Source organism: Anser anser (assembly GCF_964211835.1).
Source record: "Anser anser genome assembly, chromosome: Z".
In the NCBI taxonomy this organism is placed as follows: domain Eukaryota; kingdom Metazoa; phylum Chordata; class Aves; order Anseriformes; family Anatidae; genus Anser; species Anser anser.
The window spans coordinates 13,884,162-13,895,899 of NC_139723.1; the positions used below are offsets into that span (position 1 = coordinate 13,884,162).

Here is an 11,738-nt window from a genome sequence, read left to right on the forward strand (position 1 = left end):
ATATCAGCGGGAATTAAGTACAGCTTCCAAACAAAAAGACAGAGAAAACAAAGCTGAAAGAATATGCAACCAGAATAAAGTTGGATGAGACAAAAGAGAGCAGATGGTGTTTGGAGTACGTTTGGAGTACATAACGCACCAGTAAATGTACAGGTCTGTACATTTTTCTATGGCAGGCCCTAATATCTTAAATGATATGCTTAAATGACTGATTATTTTCTTGATAATAATAACTTCTGTAATCTAAAAAAAAAAAAAAAGGCAAGACAATTTCTATTAATACTAATTAGACATTTAAATGTCTTCCTGAGCACACTAGGTAGTCACAGCTAATTCATAAGCATTTCAGACTAATTGCTACAAAAATCTTCATTTCTGTGGGAGTGAAATTTTTTCCATGTAATGTGAGAACTTTACAAATGGTAGCTCTTGCTTTTTGAGGATATGTATTGATTTTTTAATTTTATTTTTTATAATTAATCATAGGGACCTAAATATAAATGCAAGCTAATTTTATTATCTCAGTTTTCAAATCACATTTGGCATTTAGCCTGCTCTTTTTTTTTTTTTCTTTAATGAATGACCAGCCTAAATTACAGAAGAATTCTTACAGAATCATATATTTCTTTTACAAAATTGCATTAAAAAAAATAAAAAAGTCTAGGATAATTATTGTTGTTACAATACCTACCTTGGGACATAACGTATGGGGAACATTAATCACACAAGCCATATGATATGAGAGTTATTTGAAAGTGTTGCCAGCATAACATTAATTCCATGCTGTCTACAAATCATCTTTGCCCAAACTCTAAGTGCTGGTTCCCCGATGTTTATAAAAAGCAGTAAAATAAGAGTAAATCCCAGTGGCACATTTCCCTCCAAAATCAACATTAAATTAATGTTCTCTGTGATTTTGCTTAGTAAGCAAGCAAGAAGATACTTCTAGTATTTAAATTATCCTTTGAAAATACCGTACAAAAAAGCATGTATCATAGCAGCTGATGCATTGCTGTGTCCCACTTTGGTCACCAGGTTTCCACATAGGCAGATGGCCTCAGTCATCCACATGGAAAAACTTGTAAGACTGAGACTAGAAAATAAAATAAAAAATTACAAAGGAGTTAGAACTTACTGATGTCAGTGGAATCTTTCAGTGGTTTCCATGGTTTCTGGACCAGTTTTAAAAAGTCTAAATATTCTCTGAAATGAAGGGGAGTTCATAGTTACATGGGAACTCAAAGCTGGAATATTAAATCTCATCTTTGTGTTCAACAGTAGTTTTATCTCTGGAAGGAATGTTAGCTCTTTTCTTTTAAGAACAGTCTATGTAGTTTTTACATTAAATTAAATATATTTAAGTTTTAAGTTTTGTTCTATTATTTAAATAGACTGGTGCTTTAATTTATCTTACATTTTAAATGCTTGCAAGGACTATTACTGCAATTTAAGACTTTGAGGTTAAAAATGAGAAAATGACGAATATTAGGTTTGCTCTGACAATGTTAACTAGCTTATGCTGTATTGCATTTTGCATATTTTATGAATATGTATGAATAACAAACTGTGGTAAGACAATGGATACATTTAAATGAGGAAGAGGAAATAGAACCGTATATGGTATATGATCTTATTGTAGCCAAAAAGTACCTTCTAGACATGATCTAAGTCCATCAGTTTTGTAATATCACCAAAGAGAATTCCTGTTTTTTCTGAAGATTTTCAACAGGAAGAAGAGGCCAGGGAAAGATGTTGGCCCAAAGAAATGAAGGAAAATGTAGTCTGCAGACAAATGAGATGTGCCATTTATGCCTCAAAAGCTTCTAATTTGTTTTAGTAATAACTGTGCCTCTGACTGGATGTCTGCTCAGATCTCCAAGTGGAGTTATTTGTGCTTATGCATATACTTACAGGTTTGCCACATTTATACTTGGTTAGTGTATTTTATACATTTATTTCTCTAATTTAAGGTATTTTTCATTCACCACACTTAGTAAATGAAAACTGAGTTTATATATCAAGCTGCACAGAAAAGAGAATATGGAAGAAGACAGAGGCATAAAAATACTGTCTTGAGAAGATAACAGCCTTATGGTGAGAAGTATAAACCATCACCATACCTCCTCTGGCACCTCTTGACCTCTTCCTTCCTTGATTTCTGATGGTTCCTTTTACCACAGGCTTTTTCTCTTAACATCTTCTTAAGGGGATGTCAGATTATGATGAAGATTAATTATAGGATTAATGTCCCCATAAGATTATTGTTCTCATTTGTTTTCAATAGCTTAACTTCTACCCCATATTCGCACTTTGTTTTTTTGGAGTAGAGTTACTGATCGACCTGCTGGCACCATCAAGAAAACTACCCATCACTTTCCAGATCAGATACCTGTTACACCTGAGCATATCTGAAAACTCAGGGTGTTGCTGTTTTGCTCCAGCAGGCTGCAGGCTAGAAAATTACTAAATTTCATTGTTACCTCCACTCTTTGTTTCAATTATAAGTGCCTTCTTCTAACTGCATGCTCAAGAACAATGCAAAATAACGATTCAGCAATAAGTTTTTATGCAGAAAGCACCTGGGAATTCCAAACTTGTATTTTGCTCCCATTATTAATTCCCTAGATGAGCACATATCCTTCTTTCCATATACTCACCTTAAATTGTGTGAGGCCACAGATCATTTGACATGTAGAACACAGGGGTAGCCTTTCAAATCTAACCCAATCATGAGCATCCACTGTTGTTTGGCGACTGCATGAGACTGTAAGAACATAAACACATGCAGAAATCCATAATCAAATTTGGCATACTTATGTTAACGTTGTTACCACGTGTAGATTCCAAAGCCCTGTACCTAAGGGAAAAAAAAAAAAAGGCAAAAAAGTAAACAAACTAAAAGAAAAAAAATAAAAAACTAAACAACCAACAAACCTAAAAAAAAAATAAAAAAACAAGCAACAGGGCAAACAGCAATACAGTCAAGATCTGGTAAATAAACCCCAAAGCTATCATTCTTCCTTAAAAAGCAACTGCAAAACTATGACACAGAGCTATGGGAACAGTTACAGCTGCAGAGGAAATCCAAGTGCTAGAGAAAAGATAAATGCAGTCCTTCCTACATGGTAAAAGAGCATGAAAATCCCAAACATCTATGCTGTTCAAGTCTCTTCTCAGTTCCTGGGTGTACTACCACTTATATCCAAGATGAGAGGAGCAAGGTTAACTAGCAGAAGATAGTTAACCTAAATTAAGAAAGTATTATAGAGATCTTTCCAAATTCCATTGTTAACATGATTATTATTTTAATGTCTTAAGAATTCTTTTTTTCTGAAGAGAGCAAATCAGCGGATTTCAGGATTTGTCAGGAGCTCTAGGACAAGCTTGTGTAAGCCCCTAAAACATTCATTGTGTTAATATGATATGCCTTAAAAAACTTTTCAATTATTCTCCAGCATCACTTTACTTTTAAATGTTAGCATGCTGTTTTTGAAAGTGCTTTTCAACAATGAATGAAGTGGAGACCACAGACTGCATTCTTCATTCTGGCTGTACTAATACATGAAGCATCTGCTTATAAAGCTCATGACAAAACAGCACAAGCTAGTGTAATTCCAAGACTGTTGTTTGAGTGCATCACTCTCCTCAGTTGTTATTTCTCTCTTCCAGACACCTTATTTGTATGCAATATTACTCTTCTACATACATTGCTCATTTTGTTGGTGCTCTTACTTTGTGGCTTCAACTCAGAAGAGGTCCTTCAGATGCTGTCATTAGGGTTAACAACCCAGTACTAAATCCTACCTTTATATGCTGAAAAATTAGAGAAAACAGAGATAAAAACTGAAAAGTTTAAGTTGTTTCCATGCATGATGAAGAAATAGAAGAATGTGCAGGAGCCTTCAGGAAAATCCTTGGGGTACTTGCTTCCAAAACTACATGTTGTTATTGATTCTACACAAAACGAAATTTTTAGATTGTAAATTATCCCTTCAATTACAAAACTAATTTAACACTTTAAGCAGACTTTTAGCAACAACAGACTAACTGTCAGCTGTTAAAGTTCTCCTGTTTTTTCCTGTTATTTCATGTCAGGTGAGGGACATTTACTTGATCAGTGATGACTGCTTCTGCCTTCCCATTGAATCTTCCAAAAAACTTTTTTGTGGTTGCTGAAATAGGCATCAGCAGCTGACTGGATTATACTAAACATCCTGAATTTCTTCTCTCCTAGTAGTTTGTTTCTGTTCATTTTCTACCAGTCTGCTCTGAATCCATAAATCCCCTTGATTTTTCTGTTCTCTCTTCTCAAAATCTACACTTCCTCATAAATTGTTTATGTCATATACAGGCATTTAATTAGTCTTTTGCACAGGCCATCCCTATTTTGAGGAACATCACTTGCAGAATGACTGGTGTGCCTAAACCTAAACTGCTCAGAACTTTAACTGAAGTGAAACTCCATTAATTGTGCAATTAATTAATTTGTACAAATTCCACCAAAATCTTCCAAACATCCTCACCTGCTCACTTACTCAGCACTTGGTTATTCACGGGACTGTTATTCCTGTGCCAGTCAGTGCTGATCCCCAAAGGAGTAAGTAGATGCTAATGGTTCTGATTTTTAACACTTGATGTGATTAAAGGTCTTGAAATAAAGTTACATTTCCTTGGCCATCACCCTCATTTCCAGATAGAGGATCTCCATGGGAAACTATCCTCAGGAACAATTTTTTGCTTCCTCTGCACACCAGCTCATACTCGACAACCCTTCCTGGTTCCACGTTAATGATACACAAGAGCAAGAGTTTGAGGATCTTCCTCTTACTCCATATTAAGAGACCATATGGATAGGATAGGTACTATGAAGACCATCCATCTGTTCAATCCTTATACACAGGGCACATATTTCTGGAAACTGCTATAAGCTCTATGTATGGAGCTCTTTGCAAACAAACCATAGAGTAGAATTCAAAATCAAATTTTTTTCTCTCATTTTGAACCTATAAAATATTAAGGAAGTCATACAGTTGAAAGAGAAGCATGTCCTTCAAACAAAACAAAACCAAAGAAAGCATAAGAAGCAGTGTGGCCAGCAGGTCTAAGAAGGTGATTGTCCCCCTGTACTCGGCTCTGGTGAGGCCACACCTCAAGTACTGTGTTCAGTTTTGGGCCCCTCGCTACAAGAAGGACATGGAGGTGCTCGAGAGAGTCCAGAGAAGGGCAATGAAGTTGATGAGGGGTCTGGAGAACAAGTCTTACGAGGAGCGGCTGAGGGAGCTGGGGTTGTTTAGCCTGGAGAAGAGGAGGCTCAGGGGAGACCTCATCGCTCTCTATAGGTACCTTAAAGGAGGCTGTAGTGAGGTGGGGGTTGGTCTGTTCTCCCACGTGCCTGGTGACAGGATGAGGGGGAATGGGCTAAAGTTGCACCAAGGGAGGTTTAGGTTGGATGTTAGGAAGAACTTCTTTACTGAAAGGGTTGTTAGGCATTGGAATGGGCTGCCCAGGGAGGTGGTTGAGTCACCATCCTTGGAGGTCTTTAAAAGACGTTTAGATGTAGCCCTTAGTGATATGGTTTAGTGGAGGACTTGTTAGTGTTAGGGCAGAGGTTGGACTAGATGATCTTGGAGGTCTCTTCCAACCTAGACGATTCTGTGATTCTGTGAAAACAGAACAAAACAACAGAGTGTAATCCTGTTATTTCTAAGTTTATAGGGCTGACATTTTTCTCTCCTTGGAGTTTCATAACAGTATGCCTCAGTTAACTGGATTGAAAGCCAAGGGTTGTCACAACTCAGACACAAAAATAAAGCACTACATTCATATACGTTTACAGACGCAAACCAAGATATTTATTGCTATGACTCTGTTTAAAAAAAATACTACCAGTACAGGGAACTTAATGTTTAGTAGAGAAAAAGGTTTACATACAGAGAAAGCAACCAAATAATAATTTTGGTTTTAGACCTTCCTGTATGTAAAAATACACCAGCCACATAATTTTAAAGTATCTCTTTCTGCTCTGAACATTACAGTGTAAATTTAGTTCACAAAAGCCCATGCAATGCATCTAACACATCCAAATACATTTCTATTCAGTTGTCAACAAAAATTGTCTTTGAGCAGTGACATCCTACCTTGAGCTATCTATCTGTGTTCCTTCCCCTGTTACCTGCAGAAATGTATAAATTCAAAAATTACTTTTTGAGTATTTATAGTTTACTTTCCAGAATATAAAATCTTAGTTACAATATTTTTAATACAAATACTTGTGTCACGATATTATGATCCAGTTGCAGAATCTGTTTCCAGATTTAAGACAAAAAGGAGGAATTATCTAACATAATCAAAGCCAAAATGTTATGCAAAAGAACAACATAAATCTAACAATTGAGCTCTAGCAGCTGCATACATAAAAAAATAGCTGGAGAGTCAAAGCTGCAAGGAAGTGTATGATTTTGAATTTTCTCTAGCTTTCTTTTAGTTTGTAGTAATGTCTTCTAATTGCATGCATGTGACTGTGTGGCTTTCTTAATTTTTATAATGAAGTCTGGAGTCTCTACACTCAGTACAAACAAAATGTAGCCTTGCATACAGTACAAAGCAAATATAAAACTCACTACTTAATCAATGAATGTAACGCTAATTTGCAAGGATAATCATCCTGCCAGGTCCTAAATTTAAAAATTTCATAAGAAATCACATGTTCACTCAAGATGAAATCCACACACTGTAGTGAATCCATGATCTGCATTAGTAAAGTATTTCTACACCCAAGGTCTTTGTCTTAACATATTGGTCAGAAGACTTTATGAACATTGACAATTAACTTTTACTGCTTAAAATATATTAAGGCACATTTTACTTTCAGATACTAGCATGTATCTTGCACTTTATTTGGGAAACAAATATATAGAGTTTTGCACGCATCAGAAGGCAACTTGTGAGTCACTGATTTGATAATGTTCAGTTTAGAGAAATGCACCTTTAAATTTTCTCGATGTTGTACATGTTGGACTTAGAGGAGCAGAAATATCCAGAGCTACTATTCAATGTTTTTTATCAGTGGTGTATGTGGACCCATATGGACTGGGTGAGAAAAAATGTGTTGTGGTTTAACCCGGCTGGCAGCTAAACACCACACAGCCGTTCGCTCACCCTCCCCCCTCCCTCTCTGGGATGGGGAAAGAAACGGGAAAGTGAAGCCGGTGAGTTGAGATAAAGACAGTTTATTAAGACAGGAATATAATAATAACAATAATAATAATAATAGTGATAATGATAATAGTATTAATAATAATAATGTGTAAGAAAACAAGTGATGCACAATGCAATTGCTCACCACCCGCTGACCGATGCCCAGACTATCCCCGAGCAGCCGGCCCCCCACCCCGGCCAGCCACCCCTATATATTGTTTAGCATGACATCAGATGGTATGGAATACCCCTTTGGCCAGTTTGGGTCAGCTGTCCTGGGTCTGTCCCCTCCCAGCTCCTGCTGCACCCCTAGCCTGCGCGCTGGCAGGACAGAGCGAGAAGCCGAAAAGTCCTTGGCCTGGTGTAAACACTGCTCTGCAACAATTAAAACATCAGCATGTTCTCAGCGCTCTTCTCATCCTAATCCAAAACATAGCACCCTACCAGCTACTATGAGGGAAAATTAACTCTGTCCTAACTGGAACCAGGACAAAATGTTAGGGTATTATAAATATAAATGTTAACCAAATGTTGGTTAATGGATGTTGATTACAATTGTAACCCCTTGGGTGTCCTCTATTTTTATTGATTAGTTCTTATCTTCACAGTGATTTAAGCTGAGGTATTTTAAGGAAGGCTTAAAACATGGCCATTTATCACAACTCTAATTACACAGTAACTTTGCTATCATGATCTGCATACTTGCAGTTCTTGTTGGCATCTTCATATCAGGGGAACATAACTAAATACAGCCCTGATTGAAGAGTGAAAATATTAGGGAACAATCTCCAGAGACTTGTACTGTTGTGGGATCAGAAAAAGAATGCACTCAGTCAGTTTCAAAGGTCCCAAGGTGAAGCAACTCTGGTTCCTAGGATACCACTAAATTGCAAAAGAATGAAGTAGTGGTCCCTCATCACCATAAGCTTAAGATAACCTCATGTTTGCTGCTGCAGATAATTTATATACATACACATGCAAACCTTTTTGGCCTTTTCTTCATGCCCAGGGAGCATAAAGGATCCTTGTCCATGAGAATCTTATAATATCTGCGGGAAGATAATGACATTGGCAAGCATTTCAGTGGAGCTAGATTGGTACTAAAACTACAGGCAAAGAGTTTTGTGCATTTTATGGTCCCTTCCTGAAAGAGTACTAAATCATTTTCACCCTACTTTGTACTCCATTTGACTGGGATCTGGGGATTTCTGGGATTTCTGTCTGTGGCATGAATCTCCTATTACAGTGCTCTTTAGAGCTCTGAAAGTTATTCTTTTTCATCTGTTATAGCTTCTATAACTTCTCCTCCTGACCTTTAACTTCCTGATTTGAAATCAGGCAAAAGGAAAACAAAATAGGTCATTTAGTATGATGTGTCAACACATCCACTAAACTACGCTGAGGCAGGCTTGATTTTCAGTTAATTTTAAGTTATTAAATAGTTTGATTCTATGAAGCTCTAACCATGAATATCATTTCAGGTTTCTTTATAAAAATTGTTTAATTTACAGAGTAATGGTTTGTGGTGTTTTAAAAGAGAGAAAGGAAAAAGAAGTCTATGCATAATCAGTACCTTTCCTTTTTTCATAAAAGGAAGGAAATTGAAAAATGGTCCTAATAAAAATCACAATACAGCTCTGAAAATATAGTCATAAATTACCCCCAAAACACAGACACATTTAAGCTGCAAATTACTTTTAAAGTCATCTAAAAGTAATTTGCTACTCAGATCTTAATAAAATGAAATTTTCCCAATGTTAAAGAGAGTAGCAGATGTTGTTTTTAATGCTTATTGAAAATTTGTTGCGTTGTTGTGATGCAGTCCTCTCTGACTGACCTTTTTTTCCTGTCTGCTTTGTTACATTCCATTAAAAGCTCTTCACAAAGTTTTCACCAAATTGTTTTTCATAACAATCTGGGATCATAGTAGCTTCCAATGGCAGATGTGTCCAGACTGTGATCTGGGGGCCATAAATACCTGTATACCAAAGTAGCTCTTAATAAAAGTAAAAAGCTAAAGAAAGTAAAAGAAAGACTTTGTTTTCTTTTTTCAATGAAAAAAAAAAAAGCAATGATTTTCCTTTAATATAGTTTAAACATAGATCAAGCACAAGTAGAAAAATCTAGCAATATTTCTGCATAATTTTTTAAAAGATCCCCGATTTTTTCCAAAAATTCTCTTGATATTAGTGAGAGTTTTATCACTGAATTCGGCGGGGGGGGGGGGGGGGGGGGGGGGGGGGGAAGGTTGCTTTTATCTTTTTCCTTTTCCGTTTCCTTTTTTCTCTTTTTTTTTTTTCTTTTTTTTTCTTTTTGGATCAGGTTTAATAAGTATGGGTATGAAGTACTTACTTTGGTGTAAAGATTACGAAAAACACAAGCCAAAGTAATTCCTGTGAATGCATGGACACAATAGCTTTTAAGAAAAAAACACAGAGAGGACTTGCAGTCTGCCCTGGAAGCGAACAAGCACAAGTGCTAGCATGTTGCTGACTAACCTGCGATGTAGAAGACCCAGCAGAGAAACTACACTCCTGGCAGCTTCCTTCTGTTCATTCTCAGTTGTATTGGGTTTGTTTGGCAAGGGTTTGGTAGTGAGGGGCTGCAGCATTGCCTATGTGAGCAGAGCCCAGCAGCTGCCCCATGTCAGAGCAGAGCCAGCCCCAGCTGCTCCAAAAGGGACCCGCAGCTGGCCAGAGCCATGCCATGAGCAATGCTGGGTGGGCCTCTGGGAAAGCAGAGTTAAGGAAGGGACAGAACAAAGCATCAGGGACTGGACATAGGCCCTATTCGTCATTTGCCTGTGCCGCTTGTTGGGAGGATGTAGCAGAGGGTGGATGGGGGTGGGAAGGTTTTTGTAGTTTGCTTTTAGTTTCTCATTGCACTAGTCTGCTAGTAATAGGCAATAAACTACATTAATCTTCCTATGCTGAGTTGGTTTTGCCCACAGTGATAATTGCTGAGTGATCTCCCTGTCCTCACCTCAACTTCTGAGCCCTTCCCATTGTATTTTTAGTTCCTTTTCCTCTGAGGGGCTTAGTCAGAGAGTGATCGTGGTGGAGTTCAGCTGCATAGGTTATAGGAAGCTAGTTCAGATCTAGAAGCAATGCTTTTCTGTTCTCAGCATTGACACATTTCAAAAAGGCACTGCATTGAGTAAGAGGTGCCAGGAATATGAGGACTGAGTCCCACAAAGTACAGGTCTTCAGTTTTGGTGGAAATAATTGTTGGATAATTTTGACAGGATTAATAATGCAGGAGAAATGATGTATTTGTCTTCTGGGGTGCAGATAGGCAATAGGATTTTATACTCCCTACCCCAAGGCAAGACCGGCTGAGAAGAGCACAGTCTACAATATGGGTAGATGCAAGAGCACTCTGGATCACTGAAATGGCCTCAGATGTCTGGGTGGTTATAACGAGTGCATGGTCAGGTCAAGAAAAAATGGGGAAGGAGTGGTAAGTTCTAAGGAGCAAAAAGCAGCTCATCTGTATAAATTGTGAAGTACTTATTTCCCTGGGGAGTTTCAAAGAAATTTTCTAGCATTGTAGAAAAGTCTAACCCAACCTCAAACCCAAAATCTGTGCACAGAATTACAAATAAGCCTGCTACTGCTGTCTTGAAAAACTGCAGTATGATAGCTTGCCAGCACAGTACATTGTTTCACATAGAAAATGAAACAGCAGGAAAAGCTTGATATTCCAAGTATATACACATAAACACATGCTTCAAAGACCTGGGGAAGCATTTTGTAAGCCACCTCTGAAGTTCCTGACTGCTCAGAGAGTCAGCGGTGGCCAAATGTGGACCGTCTTCATGTCTCCTCCTGTTTGAACCCCAGTCTTGTATTCATGTTCATACCACACTCTCATAAAGCAACCTGGGCGCTTTGGGATTGGGCAGTGATGCTAGTCAACATCAAAACTGCACTTTATGAACAGCAGCCACCCACTCTGTGCTACGTGAAGGTGACGGGGGAAAGAAAATTTCCAGCGTATCCTGAATTCCCATAAGAAACATTACATCCTTCGCTTTGTTAGCAGCAATTTCAGTCTTTACAACACAGTAGACAAATTCATGTACAATCTCTCATCTGATTTTCTTTTTCTCTCTTGGTTTATTTAAAGACAGTGAATTCTCCAAGCCCCAGGCAATAGGGCTAAAAGTGCTTTAATGAAGCTCATATAAGAATGATAATGTAATTAGTACAGCTGAGAAAATTCCTCCACAGCTAAAAGGAAAAAAAAATAAAAAGAAAGAAATCTCTCTCACACCACATCTGGGCTTTTCTCATTTGCAAATCCTTGGGGCTGATTCTCTGTTCCTGTCAAGCAGTGTAATGCACTGCAGATCTCATATAGCTGAAAACATGGAGAAGAGTAACTGCCAAACAGCTTCAGCACTGCTCAGCTACTACACCATGGGGGAAAATAAATTAATGCAAGACAAATAAAGCCAGGCTGCCTGCGAGTTGTGAGATTCCCTAAGAAATGTGATGGGTAGCCCTCAAATGATGTGCTGTTTGGGCTGCGTCTGGATA

The 11,738-nt window shown here is 37.8% G+C and overlaps 1 long non-coding RNA gene across 3 annotated transcripts; it reads right to left on the reverse strand.

Annotated features, from left to right (window-relative positions):
* Positions 1-250: 250 nt before the first annotated feature.
* On the reverse strand, positions 251-11,456 carry LOC310889660. Of its 3 annotated transcripts, XR_014576701.1 has the most exons (6): positions 9,696-11,456; positions 8,181-8,246; positions 6,138-6,172; positions 2,658-2,764; positions 2,121-2,197; positions 251-1,093 (listed from the first exon to the last, which is right to left on the reverse strand). It is a non-coding gene; the product is annotated as an uncharacterized lncRNA (long non-coding RNA). The 3 variants fall into 3 exon arrangements; XR_014576702.1 differs by lacking the exons at positions 8,181-8,246; positions 9,696-11,456 and adding an exon at positions 7,343-7,373; XR_014576703.1 differs by lacking the exons at positions 6,138-6,172; positions 8,181-8,246; positions 9,696-11,456 and having other exon boundaries at positions 2,658-3,101.
* Between the last annotated feature and the right edge of the window lie 282 nt (positions 11,457-11,738).